Source organism: Durio zibethinus, chromosome 14 (assembly GCF_047325235.1).
Source record: "Durio zibethinus cultivar Kanyao isolate XHJ-2024 chromosome 14, ASM4732523v1, whole genome shotgun sequence".
NCBI classification, from domain to species: domain Eukaryota; kingdom Viridiplantae; phylum Streptophyta; class Magnoliopsida; order Malvales; family Malvaceae; genus Durio; species Durio zibethinus.
This window is the reverse complement of record NC_143175.1, coordinates 25,355,731-25,372,993: the sequence shown is the minus strand read 5'-3', so window position 1 is coordinate 25,372,993 and position 17,263 is coordinate 25,355,731. Positions and strand designations below refer to the sequence as shown.

Below are 17,263 nucleotides of genomic sequence, written 5' to 3'. Positions count from 1 at the left end.
CTGTTAAAAATAAGCAACTCATCCACCGGCACATAGCTCGCCAAGTCTATAGTTTCAAGCTCCTACTGCAACATGTTTGGCTCTCCGATGTGAGATCTTAACAACAGCTCTTTGCATACGGACGGTAGAAATAATTCATTGTTTCAGAAGGGGCCACTTATTCGGTCATACAGGAAAAGAGGAAAACAAATGAAATTCACCAAATAACCTTTGCTGGTGGATTTGGCATGGACCCCTTTACGATTTTGTTTATTGATTAATAAACATAAAGCAAGGAAAAAAGAAATATTGATCACATTTTCACCTTGTAACTTTGTGGGGGGAAAAGTGTTTAAATTGTGGAAGATATTTGGTCATTTCCAAACAAATTACTAAGCATAGAAAAAGGGAGCATACGAGTGAGAGAAGCAAAGTAGCAAAATATCTTGAAGGAGCTTCCCTTGCAAAACCAGCTCATTAACATCTAAGGGACTGAGGGCCCTTTTCCTATATATCTCATGAACTCACAAAAGAAATCTTCAACCAGAGGTCCCTGAAGTATTTCAATCTTGTGCAAACTGACATGGACTCTCACTACAACCTTAATTTCAAAGAAGAATCATGTTCAGTACTTTTCAAATCATATACATCCTCAATGTTGTTAGGAAAAAAGCCTTGATCTTATCCTCAGGAAAAATGATAATAAAACAAAGATGAAGAAAAATAAAATATAAGGAACACACAAAATTTATAATGATTAATTATCGATATGATAGATTTACGTCTATTTGCAGTTGCCGTAAATTTTTCATTAGAATGAAAGATGATTACATAAGAGACCCAGATTGACAATCTTCCATATATATTAGTATAATTAGGACAACTAAATTACATGCGCAATCCCAAAATACTCTTAATAATTCTCTTACATATAAAGTTTGATGATTCGCCTGCTAACTCTGCATAATAACAATAAAAATCAAGATGATAAATAATTAACTCAGCCCGTCTTAACAAATGTATGAAAGGTAGACCAGACACTCGTAGACATAATCCAAAAGCTAGCTGTTCAAATAAAAAATTCCATGCGCTTGGAAACAAGCTAAACAGTAAACAACATAATCCCATGATTAACACTGCGCCTATTTATTTGTCAGGCTATAAGTGGTGGCTTCTTTTGACTAGGAATTTTTATCCACCATTTTCATTCAGTTGATGTGAAACTCTTCAGAAATATAACCATCTTTTAAAATTTTTTTAAAAAAAGTTGGCTTTGTTTGATTGAGATAACTAGTAGTAATTTACAAGTGGGAAAGGTTTGATACATCGGACATATCCAATTGGATGTGTCATGTGTGGTTGTTGTTTTGAATTAAAGAGTATTATTTTTAAGGAAATAAATCGATAAAATAAACACATCTAAACAATCTAATGTGACAAATCATGCCTCCATTGCGTTGCAGATAAGGACCCGAGATGAACCGAACGATACAAGCTTGTCTGTTTTGTTGTTATCTAACCAGTTGAGCTAGGGGACCTACAAATTTTAATACAGTTTCCACCAATGGCGGCCTATGCTCATGCAGGTTCCCAAATTGCCAAAAGAAAGACAGGAAGAGAATGAGATTTTTATTTTCCGACTATGCACTGTCGGTAAAATTGATTCTATCTGTCAATATTATATAGGTTGTTACATATATATAACTGTAATACAAAAACTTCTCCGAACAACTCAAAGCATATGTATGAATGAATAGAAACGAGTCAAGATCCCGGACGTGAGGGGATTGGAACGTAAGCAGCACTAATGGAAGGAAAAGGATCTGGAAATTTTTGATGGCATCAGATGAAAGACAAAGGTCAAATGTACTTGCTTCTACATTCATGCATCTAAGAAGAAATTGTCAAATCAGCCGTTGACAAAAATGAGCTGGACCGGCCATTTTCCAAGGTTAGGCCCAAGCATAAATATTTATATAATCACCTCTAAAACTATTCCCATTACAGGTAATTAGACTCTAGCCTTAGTCATTTCACTTCAAAAAGTTAAGAAATCTTCACATTATTGAACAAAATCTCTGTTTTCTGTTCTTGTTCCCCTTTTTCTTCGTTGGATTTGAAACCTGGATAAGATTCCGTAGACATTAATTTCTCTGAGGGTCTATAGATCATCCATTATGCTGGGTAGCTTATTATGTGCTTATGGTCCTCTGAGAATTATGAAAGGCTCACATAAAAATGGAAAACAACTTAAAGTATTAGCAAAAAATTTCTTAACCATATCCAAGGATACCCCATTTCTTAGGTTAGGTCCCACCAAGGTTCTTTGAGAAAATTAAATAGTAGTAATACATTAGGAAATTAATTGGAAGATTGTCCGCATTGAACTTCTCCTGGCCGTAATAGAGAAAGCTGTGAAGGTGGGAATTTTAAAAAACCCAACCTCTTTATGTTGGCCTGACAAGAGGAGGCAAAATACAGTGCCAACAAAAAAGACGAGTAGCTTTCCATTACTAATTAAATGATAATGTGTTTGATTGGAGCTTTTGACATATGCAGCTCTTAATTTCCACTGATCCTGGTCTTTCGTGATTTTATCGTTTTGGTAATGACGACTTAATATTATTGGAATTCTAATGATTATTTGTCCTTGGTGCATGTAAGCAATGATGCTCTAACAGGTAGAAAATCAAGAATCTGCTAGCTGGACCGTTGTATATCGATATAAAATAACGATTTTTGTTTGTTGGATTCACTACACCTTTAACCATAAAGCTGAATTGAAAGAATCATCAACAAAGATAACAATCAGCACAAAATTGCAAATCCTATCGTGGAAAATATATAATGTCATCAACATATAGTGCCCACTCTTGGTTTGATCTAAACATTAATGAGTATTTTTTAGTTTTAGGGTTCTGGAGCGATAATGCCAAGGGAAAGGAGGGAAAGCCAACAGCGGGTTAAGTTTGTTTTGGCTTACTATGAGACGATTTGGTTTGAAAAGCTTGCAGTACTTGTTTGTACATGTCTTCTCATTTATCCCATTTGCTGCTTGGAAAAAGTACTAACTTGAGGAACTTTTGCTTTTTTAAAAGGAAAAAAGTTTTGAGAATAGGAACAGTGTATAATAGGAATATCTAACGATGGTAGTGACAGTTTTCGGCTGTTCATGTATTCTATATGGTCAACTATTACGTGCGTGAAAATACATATACAGGGTTAAATGGATCAATAATCAAAAGCATTCCTATGTTTTGTAGACCTTTGCATAAATAAAATAGGTATTGGAAATCTAGACAGAACCAGACAAGGACGTCGCCCTATGTACAAAGGAAAACGCCAAAAAAAAAAAGCGGTCAAAAGAGAAAAACTTTAGCTAACTGTCTCAGACATTGTAGGGTAGGTACTTCTATTACATCAACCTTTTATTAATTTCCAGGCCCCCATTTTGTCGAGACTAGCAGGAAAGGTCTGTTCATGGGGACCGTTTTAATGTCCCTTTCCATAGCCCATTGATTGGAGGATGACCACAAACATGCACTTTCTCAACATCCCTTTCTTGCCTTTGTTACCAGGTTCAATGACTCGAAAAGTTGGTCCGAGAAGTTGAAAATTCTTCATCAGTTTTGGAGTTTGGTGACTGATATATATGAAACAATGCTCTTACATATTAAGCGACAAGCTGGATACATGTGCCAAGTCTCACTCACTCACTGTAACTAGATTCAATGACTTTGAATGCATGCAAAGGGGCGCAGGTCACAACCTTCACTGTTTATTTCTCTCAAGAGTTTGCTTGGTTCGAGGCTTGGCCACGTCTTGTAATCACATCTGCAACATCCATCGTTTCGTAGCAAACAGATTGGTCCATCCCCTCCGAAAGCAGGTCTGGCAGACCGACTGAATCAAAGGACTTGATGTATAACAACATCTGTCTAGGCGGTTTCCGAGTGGGAAAGAATTAACGGACACGAACAAATCCGACACTTCCAGATGGCATTACAGGAAAACTGAATATGAATATCCATGTCAAATAGTGTACTCTTTATATATATATATATATATAATTGAAATTCATTCAAATCTAAAAAGAAGAAAATTACGATCAATGCACTACATATCTACTATAGGAAATATAACCATCACAAGCAGAGATCAATCTAACTACAAATAGTAAACTCTAATTTTTCTGCAGAAGACAAAACGATGTTGTCGTTTTTCTTCTGGATGAGGCCGTATCCGATTTATTTTTTTCTTCCTCTTCATATCGCCAAAGCCAATTTTTCATTATTTTTTTACTTGTACTAGTTTCGGTCAATATTAGCATGCTTAATGACTAGTAAGAAGTGAGTGGTGAGAAAACATCCAGGGCTGTCTGGTAGCGATAGCTCCTGTATGGTTGGTGCCAGACTGAAACTACTGTGATCCTTGACTAGCTCACTCGTGCTCCACACTTGCCAGCAGTGAGCATCACTTCAATACGTAATTTCATGCAGTTTGATATCAGTTGATCTTTTTTCCTACCCGATATTATTCTAACCAGGATCAACTTTGAAGTACAAGTTACAGATTTTCTGTCACTTCGATTTTTCTTGGAGTTAAGATGACTGAACTTCAACCTGTTTTCAGAAACTGTTTATTTACCAGTTTCGAGTGTTTGCTATCAGGTCTAATCAAAGCTTCTATCTTAAGCAGCTGAACAATGGATAGAAATTGCTAAGTTCACTTTCTTTGAGGTGCAGAGTTGTTACCATGAATTGATTGTCTCCTTTTTTATACCTATCTTGGACCTTTTTTTTTTTTTTTTTTTCTTTTTTTTATTAACAAGAAAACAAAAAAAAAGATGCCAGAGCTAATCTTCTAGATTTTATTCATAACGTGTATAACCCTTAAGGGTGAGGTAATGGCGGCTCAATCCATCTTGAAAGGACGATACATGTTTTCTTGTATTTGAAAGGTCGCTTCGATTGTCGGCTTTCCGACGGATAAGGGTTTTACTTATATTATATTTGTTTTTACGTGCACGTAATTAAAACTCAATTATTTTATTTATTTTTAAATATAATTATATTTTATAAATAAATAAAACTAATAAATTGTATATTAATCAAAATTTGTATTAACATGTAAAGTTTATTTCGTATGTAAATTATATTAAACTAAATGCAATTTATTATTTTTAATATTAATGTATAAATAAAATTATATTTGAAGATAAAAAATTTAATATAAAATTTAAATTTTCTTATTTATCAAATAAAGTTATTTATTTTTTAAGATTAATAAAAAATTAAATATAATGTAAAATTTTAACTCTTTTTTATTTATTATCAAATCAATTCATTTAAAGAAAGTCTTTCAATGAAATTAAGTTTTTTACTTATAAATTAGATAAATCTTATTAATAAAAAGTATTTAAAATAAAAAATTAAAAATTTAGTGAACAATTAATCACGTCCATTTTTGTCTGTCCAAAAATTTTTCAGCATCCATATTTATATATATATCATAAATATAGATATAGATTAATGGAGCCCTCTGTGTCCTTTAATCTATCCATTTCATTTTCATGTCACAATTATAATAAATTTAAAATAAAATAGGAATATCATCAAAATTATTACAAGTTACAAAAGTTATAGACACTCACAAATATTAAGGTTTACACATGCACTAAATGCCTCTTATTATTATTTTTTGCATCCAGAAAAATAGAAAACGAAGAAAACAAATTATTTATAATGCAAAATAGGGCAATACATTATCCTAAGGAAGAGGATGAGTACAAATCGATCGAGCACAAAACAGAAAGTGCTGAAGTGATCTTAATTAAAAGACAGCTAGCTAATTCGATTAGGAAAACATGGACATATATACATATGTGTAGATTCCGTCCAAAGGATTGCTATCATATATATATATATATGATAGCAATCCTTTGGACGGAATCTACACATATGTATACTATATATGATTTAAAAATATGTATTATCAGTTCATGACTACAAATCAAAGATATTTGTTATCAGGGGAATGGTTATGATTTTAACTTGTTTGTCGTTTTATTAATTTTTTCTTTTACAAAAAAAGACTATCATATGAAGATAGAAGAAATGTTATCTCTTAAAGTAATTGAACCAACTTGATTAATATGATTTTGTCAAAACTACATTCTTAGTAAATGAATGAAGTTTTTTTTCCTTTTAAATAATTAAATGAATGAAGTTAAATATATATATATAAATATATAAATGTTGGTGTGTTTGTAATTAATAAGTGATTAGGATGTTACATCATAAGCAAATAATACATCTAAACCCAGGAGGATAATCTCTTGTACATGCACTTGGTACTATGGGCATTTCATCACTTGTTTTGGTTTTCTTTATTTTTTTTTAATCTTTTATTTCATTCATTTGGTTATAATACAATCATTAGCTAATTCTTAATTAACATATATATATATAATATTGAACTGCTTGCACATCTCTGACCTTTTATATATATATATATATATATATATAAAATCTTTAAATTTCATTATCAGAGAATTATTCTCATAATCTTATAACACTAATACTACTATAAGTGTTGACTTTTGTCATTGTAAAAGACTCCTTTTTTATTTATGAGCTATATATTTAGGTGAATGTATACCAAATTCTTTATTAAACAAATGGTGAAGTCTCATGTTTTGTATAGATTAATGAAATTTCCAATTGTTATGATTAAAAGAAATAGAGAGATGGAGTCTCCATCAGGGATTTTTAAAATATATATTTAACATACCATTTCCATTGTTTAGGCCCTAATTTGTACAGACGATTGGGTCCTTCAAGTAATCCAATAAAACTTGAAGTCATCCACCCAACAGGCAGCCCAGCCCACACTCGGAATAAGAGGACCGTTATCTTCCCCTAGCGGAATCATATCGTAACCGGAGGTAGCTTCTGCTTCTAGCGTTCTAGAGCTCTAGTCTAACACCTTTGATTAAGCCTGCCTGAAAGACGTGATTCCACCTACGTTTCGAGACGATATTACCCTGTATACTTCTGGCGAGCATTCTCGTTTTCTGTAAGTTTTGGCCCTGAGTTCAGAATCAAAGAGCAACCCACGATTCCACTGCGTATCAGCAATTCAATCATGCCCATCTCATAATTATTATATACTTTTAGATTTTCATATATCCAAGTGATTCTAAACAACCAAACAGGATGTTTTTCTTGACATTCAAGTAATATTTACAGTAAAACAAGTCACATCAGTTCATTATATGTCTACAATAAAGCTAAAAGCATTTTGTAACAGGACAACGACTTGGAGAACGCCATGATTTGCAGTTCGCCAGTCTACGCCCACTAATTTGCTTTGATTGACGGTTGAAAAAAGAAGTGACAAATAAATGCTGTCTTCACAACTTTCACCACTCACACTTCACAAATAAAGAAGTGACAAAGAATGAAGTCCATTGATATCCTGAGCTCAAAATCCAACTGCTTGTCCTATGCATTAAACAGTTTTTAGGGTAAGGGTGGAGTATATCTTGGTTGCAATAATGAGGATTAGAACAGACATCTGAAGGTGACAGGTTATAGATGGAACTATTTGTCGTTTTCATCATTATAATTAGTTCATTTCAATTGTAATTGTGAATGTATTACCAGGATATTTTTTTGTCCAGAACATTGCCAGCATGGGAAGTAGATGATTTATTCCTGGAATAATATATTTTTATTTTGTTTTGAATTCTCGAACCATTTTCGGAGAAGGAACCTTCAAAATTACTGCATTGATGTTGTTCTGTTTCAGCTAATGCTTATTTTTTGTTGCTGGCATCTACTGATTCATGAGCTACTTTAAAAAACTAGCCATAATTCTAAACTACGTGTGTTAGGGAAGACAAATGCTAGTTGGCAAAGGACAAGATGGTGAAAACAATGAGATTTGAGCTTCAACAGGTAGCAGACTGGGTCACTAAGGGTTGAAAATAGATGATTATAGTTCATTTGGACGGCCAACGAGATTAAAAATAATGGTAAAGGTGAGATTGAGTCATTGTTGGGGATTTGCATTTGGATGAAAAATAGCATAAGTAGAATGGGAGTTTTCCAAATTGTTAATAAAAGAAAGACATAAAAGGAACAGTAATTCCTGTAGCTAATGCAACATGCCACGTTTCCTTGCATCTAATATGTAATTCCAGCATATAGGCATGCTTAGGTAGAACCTGTTTGATGATTCACCTTTTTGGACACAAAAATGCGCAACAAGCAAAAAAAAAATTTTTTTAGTTCTTGGCGAGTAGTATTTTTTTTATTAGTTGATTGGTTGGGGTGGATTCTTTTTTTAAAAAAATGTTCCACTTTCTGTCTTCTTTTATTTCCCTTCTATAATTTGTATCAAATGCAGCCACAAGGGATTATTCTCTGGCACCTTTGGCCCTACAATGATGCACCAAGGGGGTGGGAAGAAGGATCTATCAATTGAAAGCATTGAGGAGGAGAAACAGAATTTTCAATTTTGAGGGGCAAAAAGAACAGAGAAGAGAAGAAGAGTTAAAGAATGAGGTGTGAGACTGGGATCTGTGCGGTCTCAAAACGACCTAAAGGACTAAGGTGGGGGCGGGGGGCAGCCAAAGTGCTTTTCCTATGCAACTTGCAGAACAGCGATCCTTTTAAAAAAAGAAGTGGACAGTTTTGTCATTGATCAGAGGAAAAATTTATTGTACTTTATATATTGCTCCATGTTGCCCTTGAATTGTTTGTCTAGTGGGTGGGGCCGAAAATCATATGTGCATTGAGCAAGCAATATGGTGGGCAACGGGCTTTTCATGAAGGTTGGTGGAGCGACAACAACAACAACAACAAATTAGTGACAGCAACAAGCGGGAAAGAAGCAACAAAAAAATGGAGCCTGCCAGATGGAACAGCAGCTCAAGGAAAATTATTAGTAATCGTAAAGAAACGTTCATTTCCCTTTTCTATTTTATGGGATTGTTTTAGTTTGATCAAGGTTTTTTTTTTTTTCCCGAATAGTAACTAAACGAGTATATTTGCTGTTCATTTCTCAACAACATTTGAATAACCCATTTTGGGCATTAGCACAAGCCCTTTGTTTGTCATTTTCATCGAGAAAAAAGGTAAAATCAAATGGGCTTCAGATTTTTTTTTCTTAGAATTCTAGTTCCATAGTGTTAATATTAGATGACTAAACGTCAGGATTCCTCTCAGCACTAACCAAAAAGAAAAGACATGATGCTACTATATTTTCCCAACCATCTTTTGCAGGAATCTTTGAGGTCCATCCTGAACAATAGGAAAATGGATGTTTTATTTTGACCATTAAAAGGGGTTTGAAGAATCAATGACCATAAAAGGGGGGTTGAAGAATCAGGAGTCTTTTGGCAAAATGGTCAGTCAGTTTAGAAAGATGGAATTATCTTAAGCAACCAAAGGAACAGAAGAAGAAAACGTGGATAGTTTATTTTGATTTTTACTCATGACTGACTAATACATCCATTTAATCACAATCGTCTGGTTTTGGAGTACAGAAACCTTCGAGCAAAGAAAAAAACAGACCGTCTCATCCTCATGAAAGGATCAAAGAGAAGAAAGAAAGGGGAAATGAAGAATGAGATGCTTAAATCAGTGGCTCTTAGTCTGCGCTTCAGTCAAGATTCTATTATCAAGATCAATCAACTAATTAAACTACCATTAACCCTTTTTTTTTTTTCTTTGGCAAGAAGGAATTTGCTAAAAGGGCATAATGAGTCGGACTAAGCAACAGTTGACAACGTATATTGTTCAAATCAACTGCTTCCACTTTGGTTATGCATACATGTAAACCACAAAATAAGTTCGCCTAGGAGCATAGAAGACTTTTGGATATTCCCTTACAGTTTCATAATATATTCTTACCCGGTCCAGCTCCAGCCCTCCCCCAACCCCCCTTTTTTTTTTGTTGCAATTCATAAGCAACAAGAAGATAAAGGCTTGTGGCTAAAAGACGAAAGAATATCCTTTGATTTATTCACCTTGTCCATGATGTGAAATCAAGGTGCAAAACATCACAGTTGAAGCAAGGACATCTGAATTATTGGTCTATTATCAAGTTTAAAGCCTATATAGTAGAGTCGGTCATTTTGCAGAGTACTCTGACCCACATGGCGGTATCTATAGAACAAACGCAATCAATCTAAGAATAATTGGTGACAACAGACAGATAATACATTAGAATTAATGAAAAAGCTCAAGCTTCATGTAAATAAGCTTCCTTTGGTTCAATGATCCAGAGTTTGAATGATAAATCACAAAACCACCTGACTGATAGCTCTTTAGAGTGATAAATATGGACTAATTGCATCTTCAAGATATACACATGTGGCTTGGACAAAGCTAGCTAACATCACTGTTAGGCTTGATTTCATCATATTAATTAATATTATAATACCTCAAGAAACTCCTCCCACTTCATCAATGAATTTAGGGACGTTGCATTGACTGCATTGGAAAAAGAGTGTTATAAGATCCAAATTGAGATCTGGGAAGAGGTCCTCTTAGCAAATTTTGTTCCTCCAGCTTGGGTGCATGTGAAGAAACCCCACAGAAAGGGGACAGGAAGGCATTGCCACTCGTCTGGTTGAAAACCATAGCTGCTCCTTCATTTTGTTGCTTCCACTCAAAATCAAATAGCTCTTTAGTTACCCCGGCCACTTTTAGCTGCTGCTGTGGCTGTACGACTGCAGAAGAATTATTAGGACACAAAGGCCTGCTGTGATCTGGTGAAGAAGACGGGGTATCAGGGATGTTAACTGTTGTAATATCATGGATACTGGACCTCCTCTTATCCTTCCCTCCAGTGAGTTGCCTGATGAAGTATTTTTGAGCATGACTTGCCACCTGAGTTGGTGTTCTAGTCGTCACGAAATTGCGTGAAATATTTCTCCAATCTCCTTTACCATACTTTTTAAGACCCATTAGAAATTGCCTGTCATTAATCATCAAATAAACATCATGAGGTGCTAAACCATTGAAAGTACAGAATTGCACAGGCAATAAAGGAGACATCATACATCCACAAACCAAACGTGCATAGTGTCTACCAACCACATTGTCAACATTCATAAGATCAATTAGGAAAGCCCATTCCTATTATATTTTCCAGGTTGTTTATCTCTAAAACCAAACCAACATTTACATCCATCGACTTCCATCTTGAATATCCAGATTATCAATCTTTAACAGAAAAGCATACTCGGAATCTCCGATTACAGGTTTTAACTCCACAAATATTTACATGTTAAACCAACGATAACTTGATATCTAAAGATATTTATCGAATCGTCAAAGATATAAATTATCAACAAAGGCGAGCAATTACCTGTGTTCTTCCTCAGTCCATGGCACCCCTTTCTTCCTTTCTTGATCAGAAGGTCGAGTCCCTGTCCCTCTTTTTCCACCTGTAGTGTAATACTGCCTAAATCCATCAAAGCCATGACTATCATTAACCCACTCCAATGTAAAAGAATCACTGCTATATCCAGGAATTGGTATCAGCCCCGCCTCTATATCACTAACATCCTCTTCCAATTCTCTGTACTGTTTGATCACATCTCCAACTGTTTTTCCTGGAATCATAGCTGCCACCTTAAACCATCGGTCAGGGGTGTCTTTGTCATATAAAGCCAGAGCATTTTCAAAACACTTGTTCTCTTCAGGAGTCCATTTAGTACCTTTGCTCTCTTGAAACAACCAATTGGAAGTCTGTAAATAAGAGCCTGGAGAGAGAATTTCAAGGCCCCTATTCATCATAATTTTTTTTTCTAGTTATGTAACTGCCACAGATGATTTGCCCGTACACACACACACACACAGAGAAAAAGCTTTTGCTTTTCTCCCTCTTTGAATGAAATGTTCAAAGAGAGAGAAAAACCAAGGTAGAAAAATGCAGAGAAGTGACTGTTTTAAATGACCAAAGAAGTATCAAATCATGAAAGCATTATGGAATCCGAGTACCCTTTTTCACATAAAGATTAAATTGAGGAATCTCAAAAAGCACAACTTTCCAAAACCCAAGGAAAATTTATGAAGCAGTAAGAAAAATTAAAATTAAAATTAAAAAGCAGATCTTGATGTATAGATGAAAACCCCTAGACATCCATGGCAGATCCAAAATCACGTACAACAACAACAACAAGAAGAAGAAGAAGTTAAAACAAGAAACCCAATATACAGCTCCAAATTCAAAAACCCAAATCATAGATTAAAAGACTTAAAGCTGGAAAACACTGTAAATCCATGAAGGAGCTAAAACAGAGGAAGAACATAGAACTTCTAGAGAATTAGAGTGCTAAAAGTGGGGAAATCTTATGCTTTTTTTTCTTTGCTTTTAATATCCCTTTGGAGGGAAAAGCAAAAGCAAAGAGAACAAAGAGAGAGTGCGCGAAAGAAATGAATAGAAATATGCCAACTCTTTTGTACTGACTGTATATCTATGAAACAGAGAATAAGCAGGGTGAGGGCAGACAGAAAAAGAGAGGTCAAAGCAGCTAAGCTGTGATTGGTGAAAAAGGAGATTGTGGGCGCTTCTGCTGCCGCCAAAGCAAGGCTCTTTTTCTAAATATTATGCTGAAAGTGATGGCCAATCAGAAGTGAGACAATGAAAGGGACAAAGACAATGTGCCAATGGCTTGGTTGGGGGATGGAAGTGGGTGTTGGGTTTTCTGGTCATTTTATCTGAAGAAGAGACCAACATTGGCAAAGGTGCTGACTGTTGACATTTAGCTGTAGCACGTGAGATGTTTGTCTCTCTGTCATTGAAATTTGATAGTGGTTTTATTGTAATTTCAGTTTCAAAAGCTTTGAGCACATCGAATTTTATACGGGCACCCACGTACGTATATTCACATATAGATTTAAAAAGCTATAATTTATTTAAAAAAAAAAAAAAAACTATGATATAAGATCCCATAAAATTGAAGTTTTTGTTTATTTATGTTTAACTAAGTGTAATAAATTGTAATCTTATAACTTCAAAGATCTCATAATCTCGATTGCTTTGCTAAATCATACTGTACCTCTTACTCCCATCATTGTACGTAAGAAGAAGCAATTCACATGCATGGATTTTGGTCAATGATTTTTATTTGTTTATATATTATATGTGCCTTTCCATCCTTTTCAGTCTCTGGTAAAAAAAAAAATCCAAATAATTTTTTTTAAATATCAATAATGTACAAAAAGTTCTTTGTAAAAATTGGGATATATATATATATATAAACCAACAAAATCAATTTGTTGTAGCTTACCTCTCTCATATTTTATGTAGCAGATTAATATTAGTTTTTTAATTTTGTATGAAAAAAAAAAAAAAGCGCTTTTGATAATCTATTATTATACCAGTGAAGATGAGACTAGATTGATTAATGGGTGAAGAAAGGTTCATTACGAGAATGAGCCCAAAAAAAAAAAAAAAATCAATGCTTTGACATAGGTATGTGTTAGCATGGACAGCTGCAAATTTATGATGCCTATTATTGTTTGATTTCACTTAGGCAACTCACATTTAATGCTTTTAGATTAGGGTAATACTAATTTTGGAAAATTTTAGTATGATTTTATATGTTCCTATATGTGCAAAATATAATTAATCTTCCAATTTAATTATCAGATTAATGTAAGATTAGGCTAAAGCATAAACCTCCATTAAAAAAAACTATTACATATGTTTATGAAAATCATGGTCGGATCTTCTTAAATTTTTGTGGTGATTAAAAGAAAAGGATTGTTTTGAATGAAAAGTTCTACTTTAAAAAAAAAAGGAATTGCTCAAGGAGATAAATAAAAGTGAAAAGTAGAAAAGGTGAAACATGGCAGAACCCAAAGCTTTATCTTACCCAAAATGCCACACGTAAATGGCCAGACATAAAGACCTAAAAGAAAATCATTTTCATACCAAAATTCATCAAATTAGCCATAATGTCAAAAATAGCTAGCTAGGCTGAGTAATTCAATTAGGAAGAGCACACCATCTTCTAAATTATTTTTCCACTCATTTTACATTTGTTGGATATGAATTTTTTTTTTCAAAATTATTGAGTTGAATATATATATAATTTATGAATATGAAGATAATTTTTTTTATTATGGTAGTTAATTATTTTTGTGGGATAATTAATTATTATATTTAATCTTATTATCATTGTTAGTTTACATCGAAGCATATTTTTGAGTACTAATTTTAATCAAATCACTATAATATTCTATTTTGTCATCCATTCAAATAATCCAAAATAAATGTGAATCCATTGATCTAAAAAGCAAAATAAATAAAAAAAAAAGATTGTCAAAATTATTGGGTCTCATTAGACAAAAGAAGGAGCATTTTCAAAAGAGGATGAAAAGGAAACAAAAGAAAAAAAAAAAAAGGACATAGAATCTGCTTGGAGAATGTTCCATAGCTAATGGGGATACCCCACTGATCAGATGCTCCCTAGCAATTCTCTAAAGTAACAATTAGGGCTGTTAATCTCCAAATAACCCGCAAATTAATCATAGCTAATGGAAAAAATTTGACAAAAAAAATTATTAAGGAAGATTCTCCTTTGTACATAAAAGACTATTATCAAGACTAAGGTAATAGTAAGATTGTCATAATTACTTGTAAATAAAATCTGAAATCTGGCCAAAAAACAAGCAAGAATAATTTGGTAGCTGTAAAGTTTGGTAAATTGGTGTTTATTTGTTTAATATTCCCCGATTTTTTGTATTCAATGAATAAATGAATGGGTATTGCTTCATTTGTTTGATATATTACCAAAGTAGAGAGAAATATTTGTGCTTACTTCAATTTACAGCTTTTGATTAATTTATTTACAAACTCACCTCAAAAGAGCTGAAATACAGATGCATTTGTGTGCAAATTAATACTCCATTAAATATTAATTGACAAGTGAATGACTTGGATAGGCTTTCCCTCCCTTCATTGATGATAGTCTCTTTCACACACATCCAACTTCATCTATTCTAGCCTTGCAAATTGAAATACCAGCATTTTAATTTTACAACTAAATAATAAATACTCAAATTAATAGTTGAATCTGAGTTTTTTAAAACAAGTTTGGTCTAAAACTATAGAAATTGGAACAATTTATTACCCAAATCGTTATATCGAGTTAATGAAATTTTTGTTGTTATCCGAAAAATAAAGATTCAAAATTTACTTTTTTAAATAAAAAAATTATGCACAACTCTCTAAAATAAATATTCAAATCGTTTTAATAATAATAATAATAAAAAAATCACTTGATTACAAATATGGTGGAAGAACACACATGGGCATAAGATACCCTACAACTGAACTGTCATTTTTAATCAATTTTTTTAATTAAAAAAATTCCCAAAGTTATTGTCTTCCACTTTGAGACCCTTTTCCCTCTGAAGGGTTTAATATGGGGCTGTTGGAAATGATAATGACTGCTTAAACAAAGTAGGAGTCTATCCACTTATGGAAAGATTCCTCTTCTTTATTAAAATAATGTTGTACAAATTTGGTATGTGGATTACTTTTTCTCTTTGTTTTTTCATTTTCATAAATTCTATTTTTTATTCTCTCTTTTCATGCGGAAGATTTTTAATAAGATTGGTAATTTTGACTGAATGATAAATGTAGATATTTTTTATGCAAAAAATTAATTTTAATTCTTTTTTGGAAATGAAAAATAAAGTGATTGAAGATATATTTATAAACATTTAGAATACAATTACATGGGATCTGAATTAGCTTCAAATGAGCCAAAGGCTGGGTTTCTGTAATTCAGCTATAGCATTCAATAGAAGAATTAATGATGAAAGAAGAAAGTAAAGAGTTTGTGAGATTATCCAAGTGAATAAGATGAGGTTTCTACTTCAGGAAATCCAAGATTAAAGGGGTAGGATTTGAGTTTACAATTATTACCTGTTGTTATTAGGGTTAAAAGTTCTGAAAGGTCAAAATATTTAGGGCGGAATCCTGATTCCTGCCTGAACTTGGTATATTGGTCCCGGGTCTCTGATAAATATAACCCACAGATTGGTCCCCCATTTCCCGATCGGAGTCAGGCTGGCTGGGTTATTTCTTTACTGAAAGCTCAATTATCCATGGCAATGCTTAAATTTATGTGCAATTAAACGTTGCCAACACAACAGATTGTTAAAAAAATACGAAAGTAATGTAGGAAAGCATCAGTCACACTTGAGGGGTTTTGTTGTCATTCCATTTGATAAAAACTGATGAATTTCATAAAAGCAGACAAAGCCTTTTTGAATTAGAAATCGACAGCTAAATAATTGAGCCGATGGGGGTCAACATCAAAAGTCCCATCCTATTTCCTCCCACTAAGGCAGGCACCACTCAAAGCAGTGATGATTTACTAATAATCGACAGCTGAAAATCCAAAGCTAGAATTTAGTTATTTTTAAGGCCAGCAGGCCCAGTAGTTCTAAGTGGGAGGAAAAAGATGTGAACATTGAGCTTGAAGTAAACAAGCCATTATCTTACCTTTATTCCCTATGTGGGCCTTGAATATTGCTGACAAATGGGCTTTTCAATGAACATTTTAAGATAGAGGCCTACCCCAAGGCCGAGGCTATGGCAACTTTCTAACCTAAAAGAGACAAAAAGAGGTTCACAATTGTAAGTAGCCTAAAACCTTGATAATATCACGCATAAAGAAAACCCTAGAAACTGTTGGATAAGTTGTTAATTACAGATTGAGAATTGGTCTTCTTCCACAATGTTATCTTCTGATTCAACAATCTCCAGGATCTCCATGTTATAATAAGCTTCATGCATAAGGATTCCGTTAATGGGAACTGGGAAGATTCTTAGTTCTCTAGGTTCCAGGGAAAATAATTTTCAAATACCTCGTTGCCCATGTTAAATGAGACAATATATTGACAATTAATTTAACTATTCTATCCAGTAAAAAAACCCCACATTTAAAAATGCCCTGGATGAATTGAGTAACCAATCCAACAGTGTTCATCAGTGTCAATTTTTCTCCATGAATTTGTACGTCTTCGCTTGTAAACTTCAACTAATTGGGCAGTCAGTTTGATTGAATCATAAAAAAACACAATTCTCGCCAACTTATAATCATTATTCTTGGGGCTAAAATCAAATTCAATACAAATATTAATAACAGAATAGTTGAATAGCCTATGAGAAAATGTGGGCTCCGGAAGATCATTACTCCTAAATTCTCTAGTTGCAGGATTCTATAAAATTGAAAACCAAAAGGTGC

General features: G+C 33.5%; 1 pseudogene across 1 annotated transcript; it reads right to left on the bottom strand.

Moving 5' to 3' along the window:
- Window positions 1-10,218: 10,218 nt before the first annotated feature.
- Window positions 10,219-11,942, bottom strand: LOC111294238 (transcription factor DIVARICATA-like; annotated as a pseudogene). The gene is made up of 2 exons (XR_016327876.1): window positions 11,362-11,942; window positions 10,219-10,968 (listed from the first exon to the last, which is right to left on the bottom strand). The product of XR_016327876.1 is annotated as a transcription factor DIVARICATA-like (transcript).
- Window positions 11,943-17,263: the final 5,321 nt, after the last annotated feature.